Source organism: Oncorhynchus tshawytscha, linkage group LG25 (assembly GCF_018296145.1).
Source record: "Oncorhynchus tshawytscha isolate Ot180627B linkage group LG25, Otsh_v2.0, whole genome shotgun sequence".
NCBI lineage: Eukaryota > Metazoa > Chordata > Actinopteri > Salmoniformes > Salmonidae > Oncorhynchus > Oncorhynchus tshawytscha.
Window position 1 is genome coordinate 42,894,349 of NC_056453.1, and position 13,440 is coordinate 42,907,788.

The window sequence follows — 13,440 nt, forward strand, 5'->3', positions numbered from 1 at the left end:
TGTGTGTGTGTGTGTGTGTGTGTGTGTGTGTATGTGTGTGTGTGTGTTAATAGCTAAAGGGATGCATGGAAACTGCAAACAGGGGCTAATTTGAGAAGCTATGAGCATGATATATAGAGCTGTATACCAACAGCAATGCAACTGTTGGGAACAATGTTCAAGCAAATGTAATATGAGTTCTCTCACAAACGTATTACTACTTATTACTACTTATTAGCACTTATTAGCACGTACTAGCACTCATTAGCACGTATTACCACTTACTACCACTTAATACCACTTATTACCACTTATTACTACCTATTACCACTTATTACCAATTATTACCAACTTTTACCACGTATTACCACTTTTCTTTTAATTTTATTACCATTTATTACCACATCTCACTTACCACTTATCAGGTGAAACAAAATTTGATTAAAAAAACTTTATTAAGCGAAGAAGTGGTTAGAAAACATTTAATCTCCCAAACTACTGAAAGAATTGCTGTGTGATGTGATGTATGATGTGTGTGTACTGTATGTGTGTATGAGCATGTGATTGGGTTGTGTGATGTGTGAATACGAAGTGTGGAATTTAAAAGATCAACTGTGGAATTTTAAAGGTCTATTTGTGAAAATAAAATCATACTCTTTTTTCCTAGTAGGCAGTCGTCCTGAATAAGATGGTTAATGACTAAAATGTCACCTGATTTACAACTACTTGTAGTAGGTGGGGCTTGTGTTTGTGTGTAATGGGAATAGATGGGTAATATATTTACATGTTTAATCCTAGCCCCGCCCCCGCAGGAAGTCTTTTGCATCTTGATAGGTCTTCATTGTAAATAAGAATTTGTTCTTCATTGGCTTGCCGAGTTAAATAAAGGCTAAATAAATAGAAGTGCATATGATAGAATAGAATATAATAGAATTCCCTACATCTAGAAAACACACGTTTATTTAATTTAACCTTTATATAACTAGGCAAGTCTGTTAAGAACAAATTCTTATTTACAATTACGACCTACCAAAAGGCCAAGGCCTCCTGCGGGGACGGGGGCCTGTGATTAAAAATGAAATATAAATACATTATAAATATAGGACAAAACACACATCACAACAAGAGGGACACAACACTACATAAAGAGAGACCTAAGACAACAACATAGCAAGGCAACAACACATGACAATACAGCATGGTAGCAACACAACATGGTAGCATCACAACATGGTAGCAGCATAAAACATGGTACAAACATTATTGGGCACAGACAACAGCACAAAGGGCAAGAAGGTAGAGACGACAATACATCACACAAAGCAGCCACAACTGTCAGCAAGAATGTCCATGACTGAGTCTTTGAATGAAGAGAGATTGAGATCAAACTGCCCAGTTTGAGTGTTTGTTGCAGCTCGTTCCAGTCGCTAGTTGCAGCGAACTGAAAAGAGGAGCGACCCAGGGATGTGTGTGCTTCGGGGACCTTTCACAGAATGTGACTGGCAAAACAGGTGTGGTATGTGCAGGATGAGGGCTGCAGTAGATATCCCAGATAGGGGGAGTGAGGCACAAGATGATTTTATAATTAAGTATCAACCAGTGGGTCATGCGACTGGTATACAGAGATGACCAGTTTACAGAGGAGTATAGAGTGAGTGATGTGTCCTTTAAGGAGATCTTTGGTGAAGATCGCCACTCCCCCATCTTTGGAAGATATGTCTTGTCGAATAAGGTTATAACCAGAAAGGTTAACAGTCAAAGCACTCTTCCTTAAAACTTCTTCAAGATTGGTGGGTCCCCTGCGGGACGGTTGAGCTAACGTAGGCTAATGCGATTAGCATGAAGTTGTAAGTAGCAAAAACATTTCCCTACACATAGACATATCTGATATTGGCATGAACCTTACATTCTTGTTAATCTAACTGCACTGTCCAATTTACAGTAGCTATTATAGTGAAATAATGCCATACTATTGTTTGAGGAGAGTGCACAGTTTTGAAAACGAAAAATTATTAATAAATAAATTAGGTGCATTTGGTAAGTCTTGATACAAATTTTAAACAGAAGTGCAATGGTTCATTGGATCACACAAAACCTTTCCACGTACACTGCTGCCATCTAGTGGCCAATATCTAAATTGCACCTGGGTTGGAATAATACATTTTGGCCTTTTTCGTGCATTTCAAAGATGATGGTACAAAAAAAATACAAAAAATGATTTGTTTTTGTCTTTGTATTATCTTTTACCAGATCTAATGTGTCATATTCTCCTACATTCCTTTAACATTTCCACAACCTACAAAGTGTTTCCTTTCAAATGGTACCAAGAAAATGCATTTCCTTGCTTCAGGTCCTGAGCTACAGGCAGTTAGATTTGGGTAGGTCATTTCAGGTGGAAATTGAAAGAAAATGGGCGGATCCTTAAGACCAACACAGCTGGATAGGAACTGTGAACCCACACTTTCTGTTGATCCATTTTTAGGTAATACGCTTCTAGTGTTAATGTGCAGAAAACCCAGGCTTTTAACGAGAGCAGAAATCAGTGAAGCAGATATTAGAGCACAAGTCAGAATTGGGGCTGGCAACAGTAGATGGGCCAGGGTGTACATGCACATTTCCAGATATCATCAGCAGGTAATACAATCAAGGCACGGCAGAGGACAGGGAGAGCTCTGCAGTGTTAATTTATGAAACAGAATGTGCATCAGATGGCAACAAGATCATATTGTTCAGCAATTTCATCAGGTAACATGAATACAAAGCCGGTGAGAGGTGGTTAGAATAGGATGGGAGGCCAAGAGTCTGTGTAACCAATAGAGAGTCAGAGTCCTGAGTGTGGGAACAAACATAGTCTGTCCAACCGTTGGGCAAAGAAAGGTTGTAGTCAACAAAGCATGCAGGAGTCATGAGGCAAATAGCAAAACAGCAAAATGCACAAGAAAAAATAATAATATGTATAACGACTTGGGGCCATTGTAAATTCAGAGTCACTCACCCCAACAGTGTGTGAGTCATTCACCCCAACAGTGTGTGAGTCATTCACCCCAACAGTGTGTGAGTCAATCACCCCAACAGTGTGTGAGTCAATCACCCCAACAGTGTGTGAGTCAATCACCCCAACAGTGTGTGAGTCAATCACCCCAACAGTGTGTGAGTCAATCACCCCAACAGTGTGTGAGTCAATCACCCCAACAGTGTGTGAGTCATTCACCCCAACAGTGTGTGAGTCAATCACCCCAACAGTGTGTGAGTCAATCACCCCAACAGTGTGTGAGTCATTCACCCCAACAGTGTGTGAGTCAATCACCCCAACAGTGTGTGAGTCAATCACCCCAACAGTGTGTGAGTCAATCACCCCAACAGTGTGTGAGTCATTCACCCCAACAGTGTGTGAGTCATTCACCCCAACAGTGTGTGAGTCATTCACCCCAACAGTGTGTGAGTCACTCACCCCAACAGTGTGTGAGTCATTCACCCCAACAGTGTGTGAGTCACTCACCCCAACAGTGTGTGAGTCATTCACCCCAACAGTGTGTGAGTCATTCACCCCAACAGTGTGTGAGTCATTCACCCCAACAGTGTGTGAGTCATTCACCCCAACAGTGTGTGAGTCATTCACCCCAACAGTGTGTGAGTCATTCACCCCAACAGTGTGTGAGTCATTCACCCCAACAGTGTGTGAGTCATTCACCCATTCAACAGTGTGTGAGTCACTCACCCCAACAGTGTGTGAGTCATTCACCCCAACAGTGTGTGAGTCACTCACCCCAACAGTGTGTGAGTCACTCACCCCAACAGTGTGTGAGTCACTCACCCCAACAGTGTGTGAGTCATTCATACAACAGTGTGTGAGTCATTCACCCCAACAGTGTGTGAGTCATTCACCCCAACAGTGTGTGAGTCATTCACCCCAACAGTGTGTGAGTCACTCACCCCAACAATGTGTGAGTCATTCATACAACAGTGTGTGAGTCATTCACCCCAACAGTGTGTGAGTCATTCATACAACAGTGTGTGAGTCACTCACCCCAACAGTGTGTGAGTCACTCACCCCAACAGTGTGTGAGTCATTCACCCCAACAGTGTGTGAGTCATTCACCCCAACAGTGTGTGAGTCACTCACCCCAACAATGTGTGAGTCATTCACCCCAACTTTGTGTGAGTCATTCATATAACAGTGTGTGAGTCATTCACCCAAACAGTGTGTGAGTCATTCATACAACAGTGTGTGAGTCACTCACCCCAACAGTGTGTGAGTCATTCATACAACAGTGTGTGAGTCACTCACCCCAACAGTGTGTGAGTCATTCACCCCAACAGTGTGTGAGTCATTCATACAACAGTGTGTGAGTCACTCACCCCAACAGTGTGTGAGTCACTCACCCCAACAATGTGTGAGTCATTAATCCCAACAGTGTGTGAGTCATTCATACAACAGTGTGTGAGTCATTCACCCCAACAATGTGTGAGTCATTCATCCCATCAGTGTGTGAGTCATTCACCCCAACAGTGTGTGAGTCATTCATACAACAGTGTGTGAGTCATTCATACAACAGTGTGTGAGTCACTCACCCCAACAGTGTGTGAGTCAATCACCCCAACAGTGTGTGAGTCAATCACCCCAACAGTGTGTGAGTCATTCACCCCAACAGTGTGTGAGTCATTCACCCCAACAGTGTGTGAGTCACTCACCCCAACAGTGTGTGAGTCATTCACCCCAACAGTGTGTGAGTCACTCACCCCAACAGTGTGTGAGTCATTCACCCCAACAGTGTGTGAGTCACTCACCCCAACAGTGTGTGAGTCATTCACCCCAACAGTGTGTGAGTCATTCACCCCAACAGTGTGTGAGTCACTCACCCCAACAGTGTGTGAGTCACTCACCCCAACAGTGTGTGAGTCATTCACCCCAACAGTGTGTGAGTCACTCACCCCAACAGTGTGTGAGTCATTCACCCCAACAGTGTGTGAGTCATTCACCCCAACAGTGTGTGAGTCATTCACCCCAACAGTGTGTGAGTCATTCACCCCAACAGTGTGTGAGTCATTCACCCCAACAGTGTGTGAGTCACTCACCCCAACAGTGTGTGAGTCATTCACCCCAACAGTGTGTGAGTCACTCACCCCAACAGTGTGTGAGTCACTCACCCCAACAGTGTGTGAGTCACTCACCCCAACAGTGTGTGAGTCATTCATACAACAGTGTGTGAGTCACTCACCCCAACAGTGTGTGAGTCATTCACCCCAACAGTGTGTGAGTCACTCACCCCAACAGTGTGTGAGTCACTCACCCCAACAGTGTGTGAGTCACTCACCCCAACAGTGTGTGAGTCATTCATACAACAGTGTGTGAGTCATTCACCCCAACAGTGTGTGAGTCACTCACCCCAACAATGTGTGAGTCATTCATACAACAGTGTGTGAGTCATTCACCCCAACAGTGTGTGAGTCATTCATACAACAGTGTGTGAGTCACTCACCCCAACAGTGTGTGAGTCACTCACCCCAACAGTGTGTGAGTCATTCACCCCAACAGTGTGTGAGTCATTCACCCCAACAGTGTGTGAGTCACTCACCCCAACAGTGTGTGAGTCATTAATCCCAACAGTGTGTAAGTCATTCACCCCAACAGTGTGTGAGTCACTCACCCCAACAGTGTGTGAGTCATTCATCCCAACAGTGTGTGAGTCATTCACCCCAACAGTGTGTGAGTCATTCACCCCAACAGTGTGTGAGTCATTCACCCCAACAGTGTGTGAGTCATTCACCCCAACAGTGTGTGAGTCATTCACCCCAACAGTGTGTGAGTCACTCACCCCAACAGTGTGTGAGTCATTCATCCCAACAGTGTGTAAGTCATTCACCCCAACAGTGTGTGAGTCATTCATCCCAACAGTGTGTGAGTCACTCACCCCAACAGTGTGTAAGTCATTCATCCCAACAGTGTGTGAGTCATTCACCCCAACAGTGTGTGAGTCATTCACCCCAACAGTGTGTGAGTCACTCACCCCAACAGTGTGTGAGTCATTCACCCCAACAGTGTGTCAGTCATTCATCCCAACAGCGTGTGAGTCAATCACCCCAACAGTGTGTGAGTGCTGGAGGTACCTGTACCAGACAGGGGGAGACAGGCCAGGGAGAGAGGGGGAAGTGTGGTGGGGGTACCTGTACCAGACAGGGGGAGACAGGCCAGGGAGAGAGGGGAGTGTGGTGGGGGTACCTGTACCAGACAGGGGGAGACAGGCCAGGGAGAGAGGGGGAGTGTGGTGGGGGTACCTGTACCAGACAGGGGGAGACAGGCCAGGGAGAGAGGGGGAGTGTGGTGGGGGTACCTGTACCAGACAGGGGGAGACAGGCCAGGGAGAGAGGGGGAGTGTGGTGGGGGTACCTGTACCAGACAGGGGGAGACAGGCCAGGGAGAGAGGGGGAGTGTGGTGGGGGTACCTGTACCAGACAGGGGGAGACAGGCCAAGGAGAGAGGGGGAGTATGGTGGGGGTACCTGTACCAGACAGGGGGAGACAGGTGAATGTTTAAAAACCAGTGAATGGTTAAAAAATGTGAGAACTCACATGCAGCTGTGTCTCTCCTCTTGCAGATGCTATCCTCCTACTAGCCCGATGTAGCTATGCTGTCCTCCTGCTAGCCCGATGTAGCTATGCTGTCCACCTACTAGCCTAATGTAGCTATGCTATCCTCCTACTAACCTGATGTAGCTATGCTGTCCTCCTACTAGCCTAATGTAGCTATGCTGTCCTCCTACTAGCCTGATGTAGCTATGCTATCCTCCTACAAGCCTAATGTAGCTATGCTATCCTCCTACTAGCCTAATGTAGCTATGCTGTCCTCCTACTAGCCTGATGTAGCTATGCTATCCTCCTACTAACCTGATGTAGCTATGCTGTCCTCCTACTAGCCTAATGTAGCTATGCTGTCCTCCTACTAACCTGATGTAGCTATGCTATCCTCCTACTAACCTGATGTAGCTATGCTGTCCTCCTACTAGCCTGATGTAGCTATGCTGTCCTCCTACTAGCCTAATGTAGCTATGCTATCCTCCTACTAACCTGATGTAGCTATGCTGTCCTCCTACTAGCCTGATGTAGCTATGCTATCCTCCTACTAACCTGATGTAGCTATGCTGTCCTCCTACTAGCCTAATGTAGCTATGCTGTCCTCCTACTAGCCTGATGTAGCTATGCTGTCCACCTACTAGCCTAATGTAGCTATGCTATCCTCCTACTAACCTGATGTAGCTATGCTGTCCTCCTACTAGCCTGATGTAGCTATGCTATCCTCCTACTAGCCTAATGTAGCTATGCTATCCTCCTACTAGCCTAATGTAGCTATGCTATCCTCCTACTAGCCCGATGTAGCTATGCTGTCCTCCTACTAGCCTAATGTAGCTATGCTGTCCTCCTACTAGCCTAATGTAGCTATGCTGTCCTCCTGCTAGCCCGATGTAGCTATGCTGTCCTCCTGCTAGCCCGATGTAGCTATGCTGTCCACCTACTAGCCTAATGTAGCTATGCTATCCTCCTACTAACCTGATGTAGCTATGCTGTCCTCCTACTAGCCTAATGTAGCTATGCTGTCCTCCTACTAGCCTGATGTAGCTATGCTATCCTCCTACTAGCCTAATGTAGCTATGCTATCCTCCTACTAGCCTAATGTAGCTATGCTGTCCTCCTACTAGCCTGATGTAGCTATGCTATCCTCCTACTAGCCTAATGTAGCTATGCTATCCTCCTACTAGCCTAATGTAGCTATGCTATCCTCCTACTAGCCCGATGTAGCTATGCTGTCCTCCTACTAGCCTAATGTAGCTATGCTGTCCTCCTACTAGCCTAATGTAGCTATGCTGTCCTCCTACTAGCCTAATGTAGCTATGCTGTCCACCTACTAGCCTTATGTAGCTATGCTGTCCTCCTACTAGCCTGATGTAGCTATGCTACCCTCCTACTAGCCTAATGTAGCTATGCTATCCTCCTACTAGCCTAATGTAGCTATGCTGTCCTCCTACTAGCCTGATGTATCTATGCTATCCTCCTACTAACCCGATGTAGCTATGCTGTCCTCCTACTAGCCTAATGTAGCTATGCTATCCTCCTACTAGCCTAATGTAGCTATGCTGTCCTCCTACTAGCCTGATGTATCTATGCTGTCCTCCTACTAGCCTAATGTAGCTATGCTGTCCTCCTACTAGCCTGATGTATCTATGCTGTCCTCCTACTTGCCTAATGTAGCTATGCTATCCTCCTACTAGCCTAATGTAGCTATGCTATCCTCCTACTAGCCTAATGTAGCTATGCTGTCCTCCTACTAGCCTGATGTATCTATGCTGTCCTCCTACTAGCCTAATGTAGCTATGCTGTCCTCCTACTAGCCTGATGTATCTATGCTGTCCTCCTACTAGCCTAATGTAGCTATGCTATCCTCCTACTAGCCTAATGTAGCTATGCTGTCCTCCTACTAGCCTGATGTATCTATGCTATCCTCCTACTAACCCGATGTAGCTATGCTGTCCTCCTACTAGCCTAATGTAGCTATGCTATCCTCCTACTAGCCTAATGTAGCTATGCTGTCCTCCTACTAGCCTAATGTAGCTATGCTATCCTCCTACTAGCCTAATGTAGCTATGCTGTCCTCCTACTAGCCTGATGTAGCTATGCTGTCCTCCTACTAGCCTGATGTATCTATGCTATCCTCCTAATAGCCTGATGTACCTATCCTAATCTCACCTCACTTGCTCACATTGTATATAGACTTATTTTTCTAATGTATGTTTGTTTTACTTCATCTGTAACTCTGTGTTGTTGTTTGTGTCGAACTGCTTTGCTTTATCTTGGCCAGGTCGCAGTTGTAAATGAGAACTTGTTCTCAACTTGCCTACCTGGTTAAATAAAGGTGAAATAAAAAATGTTGCTAACCAGGGTCTCTTAGTAACGGCACAAGGCAGTAACCAGGGTCTCTTAGTAACGGCACAAGGCAGTAACCAGGGTCTCTTAGTAACGGCACAAGGCAGTAACCAGGGTCTCTTAGTAACGGCACAAGGCAGTAACCAGGGTGTCTTTGTAACGGCACAAGGCAGTTTATTTATAGTTTATTATTTTTTCACCTTTATTTAACCAGGTAGGCTAGTTGAGAACAAGTTCTCATTAAAACTGCGACCTGGCCAAGATAAAGCAAAGCAGTTCGACACAAACAACAACACAGAGTTACATGGAATAAACAAGCGTTCAGTCAATAACACAATAGAAAAAAAAGAGAGTCTATATACAGTGTGTGCAAATGGCCTGAGAAGGTGAGGCAATAAATAGGCCATAGTAGCGAAGTAATTACAATTTAGCAGATTAACACTGGAGTGATAGATGAGCAGATGATGATGTGTAAGTAGTGATACTGGTGTGCAAGAGAGCAAAATAGTAAATAAAAACAATATGGGGATGAGGTAGGTAGATTGAATGGGCTATTTACAGATGGGCTATGTACAGCTGCAGCGATCGGTTAGCTGCTCAGATAGCTGATGTTTAAAGTTAGTGAGGGAAATGTAAGTCTCCAGCTTCAGCGACTTTTGCAATTCGTTCCAGTCACTGGCAGCAGAGAGCTGGAAGGAAAGGCGGCCAAAGGACGTGTTGGCTTTGGGGATGACCAGTGAGATATACCTTCTGGAGCGTGTGCTACGGGTGGGTGTTGTGATCATGACCAGTGAGCTGACATAAGGCGGAGCTTTACCTAGCATAGACTTATAGATGACCTGGAGCCAGTGGATCTGGCGACGAATATGTAGCAAGGGCCAGCCGACTAGAGCATACAGGTCGCAGTGGTGGGTGGTATAAGGGGCTTTGGGAACAAAACGGATGGCACTGTGATAGACTGCATACAGTTTGCTGAGTAGAGTATTGGAAGCTATTTTGAAGATGACATCGTCGAAGTCGAGGCTCGGTAGGATAGTCAGTTTTACTAGGGTAAGTTTGGTGGCGTGAGTGAAGGAGGCTTTGTTGCGAAATAGAATGCCGATTCAAGATTTGATTTTGGATTGGAGATGTTTGATATGAGTCTGGAAGGAGAGTTTACTGTCTAAACAGACACCTAGGTATTTGTAGTTGTCCAAATATTCTAAGTCAGAGCCATCCAGAGCAGTGATGCTAGTCGGGCGATCGGGTGCAGGCAGTGAACGGTTGAAAAGCATGCATTTGGTTTTACTAGCGTTTAAGAGCAGTTGGAGGCCACGGAAGGAGTGTTGTATGGCATTGAAGATTATTTGAGGGTTAGTTAATACAGTGTGCAAAGAAGGGCCAGATGTATACAGAATGGTGTCATCTGCGTAGAGGTGGATCAGGGAAAAGAGTCGGCCTGAGAATTGAACCTTTTGGTACCCCCATAGAGACTGCCAGAGGTCCGGACAACAGGCTCTCCAATTTGACACACTGAACTACGTCTGAGAAGTAGTTGGTGAACCAGGATAGGTAGTCATTTGAGAAACCAAGGCTATTGAGTTTGCCAATAAGAATACAGTGATTGACAGAGACGAAAGCCTTGGCCAGGTCGATGAAGACGGCTGCACAGTACTGTCTTTTATCGATGGCGGTTATGATATCGTTTAGTACCTTGATCGTGGCTGAGGTGCACCCATGACCAGCTTGGAAACCAGATTGCACAGCGGGGAAGGTACGGTAACCAGGGTATCTTGTAACGGCACAAGGCAGTAACCAGGGTCTCTTAGTAACTGCACAAGGCAGTAACCAGGGTATCCTAGTAACGGCACAAGGCAGTAACCAGGGTCCCTTAGTAACGGTACAAGGTAGTAACCAGGGTCCCTTAGTAACGGTACAAGGTAGTAACCAGGGTATCTTAGTAACGGTACAAGGCAGTAACCAGAGTATCTTAGTAACGGTACAAGGCAGTAACCAGGGAATCTTAGTAACGGTACAAGGCAGTAACTAGGGTCCCTTAGTAACGGTACAAGGCAGTAACCAGGGTATCTTAGTAACGGTACAAGGCAGTAACCAGGGTATCTTAGTAATGGTACAAGGCAGTAACCAGGGTCTAAACAGGTCAACATTCACACTGAGCTAAACAGGTAAACATCCACACTGAGCTAAACAGGTCAACATTCACACTGAGCTGAACAGGTCAACATCCACACTGAGCTAAACAAGTCAACATTTACTCTGAGCTAAACAGATCAACATTCACACTGAGCTAAACACCAGTCATCACTCCAAATCTAAGGCTGCATGGTGGTTTGACATGACAATGACCATAGGGGTTGTAAAGGCAGCACAAACAGATCTGGGACCAGGCTAAAGAAGTCATCACACGTCCAAATCTAAGGCTGTATTCACGTAATAATGTTTCACCTGTCTTCGTGCTTGTCTCCACCCCCCTCCAGGTGTCGCCCATCTTCCCCATTATCCCCTGTGTATTTATACCTGTGTTCTCTGTTTGTACGTTGTCAGTTCGTCTTGTTTGTCAAGCTTACCAGCGTTTCGTCCTGTCAACTCCTGTCTTTTCCCAGCCTCTGTTTTCCCAGCCTTCCTGGTTTTTGACCCTTGGCTGTCCTGACCACTCTGCCTGTCCTGACCCCTCTGCCTGCCCCTGACCATGAGCCTGCCCCTGACCCCTCTGCCTGCCCCTGACCATGAGCCTGCCTCTGACCCCTCTGCCTGCTCCTGACCCCTCTGCCCGCTCCTGACCCCTCTGCCCACCACTGTCCCCTCTGCCCGCCCCTGACCACTCTGCTTGCCCCTGACCACTCTGCTTGCCCCTGACCACTCTGCTTGCCCCTGACCACTTTGCCTGCCCCTGACCACTCTGCCTGCCCCTGACCCCTCTGCCTGTCCCTGACCCCTCTACCTGCCCCTGACCCTTCTGCCTGCCGCCCGGTACCTTTGCCCCTATCTGGATTTCAGACTTCTGCCTGATCTGACCCTGAGCCTTCCTGCTCTCCTGTACCTCCGCCTGATCTGACCCTGAGCCTTCCTGCTCTTCTGTACCTTCACCTGATCTGACCCTGAGCCTTCCTGCTCTTCTGTACCTTCACCTGATCTGACCCTGAGCCTTCCTGCTCTCCTGTACCTCCGCCTGATCTGACCCTGAGCCTTCCTGCTCTCCTGTCACTCCACCTGATCTGACCCTGAGCCTTCCTGCTCTCCTGTACCTTCACCTGATCTGACCCTGAGCCTTCCTGCTCTCCTGTACCTCCACCTGATCTGACCCTGAGCCTTCCTGCTCTCCTGTACCTCCACCTGATCTGACCCTGAGCCTTCCTGCTCTCCTGTACCTCCGCCTGATCTGACCCTGAGCCTTCCTGCTCTCCTGTACCTTCACCTGATCTGACCCTGAGCCTTCCTGCTCTCCTGTACCTTCACCTGATCTGACCCTGAGCCTTCCTGTTCTCCTGTACCTTCACCTGATCTGACCCTGAGCCTTCCTGCTCTCCTGTACCTTCACCTGATCTGACCCTGAGCCTTCCTGCTCTCCTGTACCTTCACCTGATCTGACCCTGAGCCTTCCTGCTCTCCTGTACCTTCACCTGATCTGACCCTGAGCCTTCCTGCTCTCCTGTACCTTCACCTGATCTGACCCTGAGCCTTCCTGCTCTCCTGTACCTTCACCTGATCTGACCCTGAGCCTTCCTGCTCTCCTGTACCTTCACCTGATCTGACCCTGAGCCTTCCTGCTCTCCTGTACCTTCACCTGATCTGACCCTGAGCCTTCCTGCTCTCCTGTACCTTCACCTGATCTGACCCTGAGCCTTCCTGCTCTCCTGTACCTTCACCTGATCTGACCCTGAGCCTTCCTGCTCTCCTGTACCTTCACCTGATCTGACCCTGAGCCTTCCTGCTCTCCTGTACCTTCACCTGATCTGACCCTGAGCCTTCCTGCTCTCCTGTACCTTCGCCTCTGTTTCTGTAATAAACATTGTTACTTCGACACGGTTTGCATCTGGGTCTTACCTTGATACCTGACAAATATATTTTATTTGAAGGAATCGTATCTTATCAGCTGTTGCTCATTCCAGTATGAAAGAAAATACAAGCTAAATATGAACAGAGTTTTGAGTTGAGTCTTTGCCAAGATACTAAAATGTACATTTTTATTTTGTACATGAACTCACCCCTCACCACAATATATAGAGCTAAATGAGTCGACCTATAATTGTTTTCCTCAGATCAGAGATGTGTCCCAAATGGCACCCTATTCCCTTCATAGTGCACTACTTTTGACCACCAAAGACCCATATATGGCTCAGTTAGAAAAGTAGTGCACTATGTAGGGGATAGCAGGGTGCCATTTGGGATAGCACATTTGGTTTCATGTTGTAGTCGATGACATGAACGGAGATGGAGGTACTAGGACCTATCTGAGCAACGATCGTTCACCTTCTAGACTGTTCCACTGTCATTACAGACAATTTCAGATCATTTAGAGACAACTAGAGACTATTTCAGACTTTC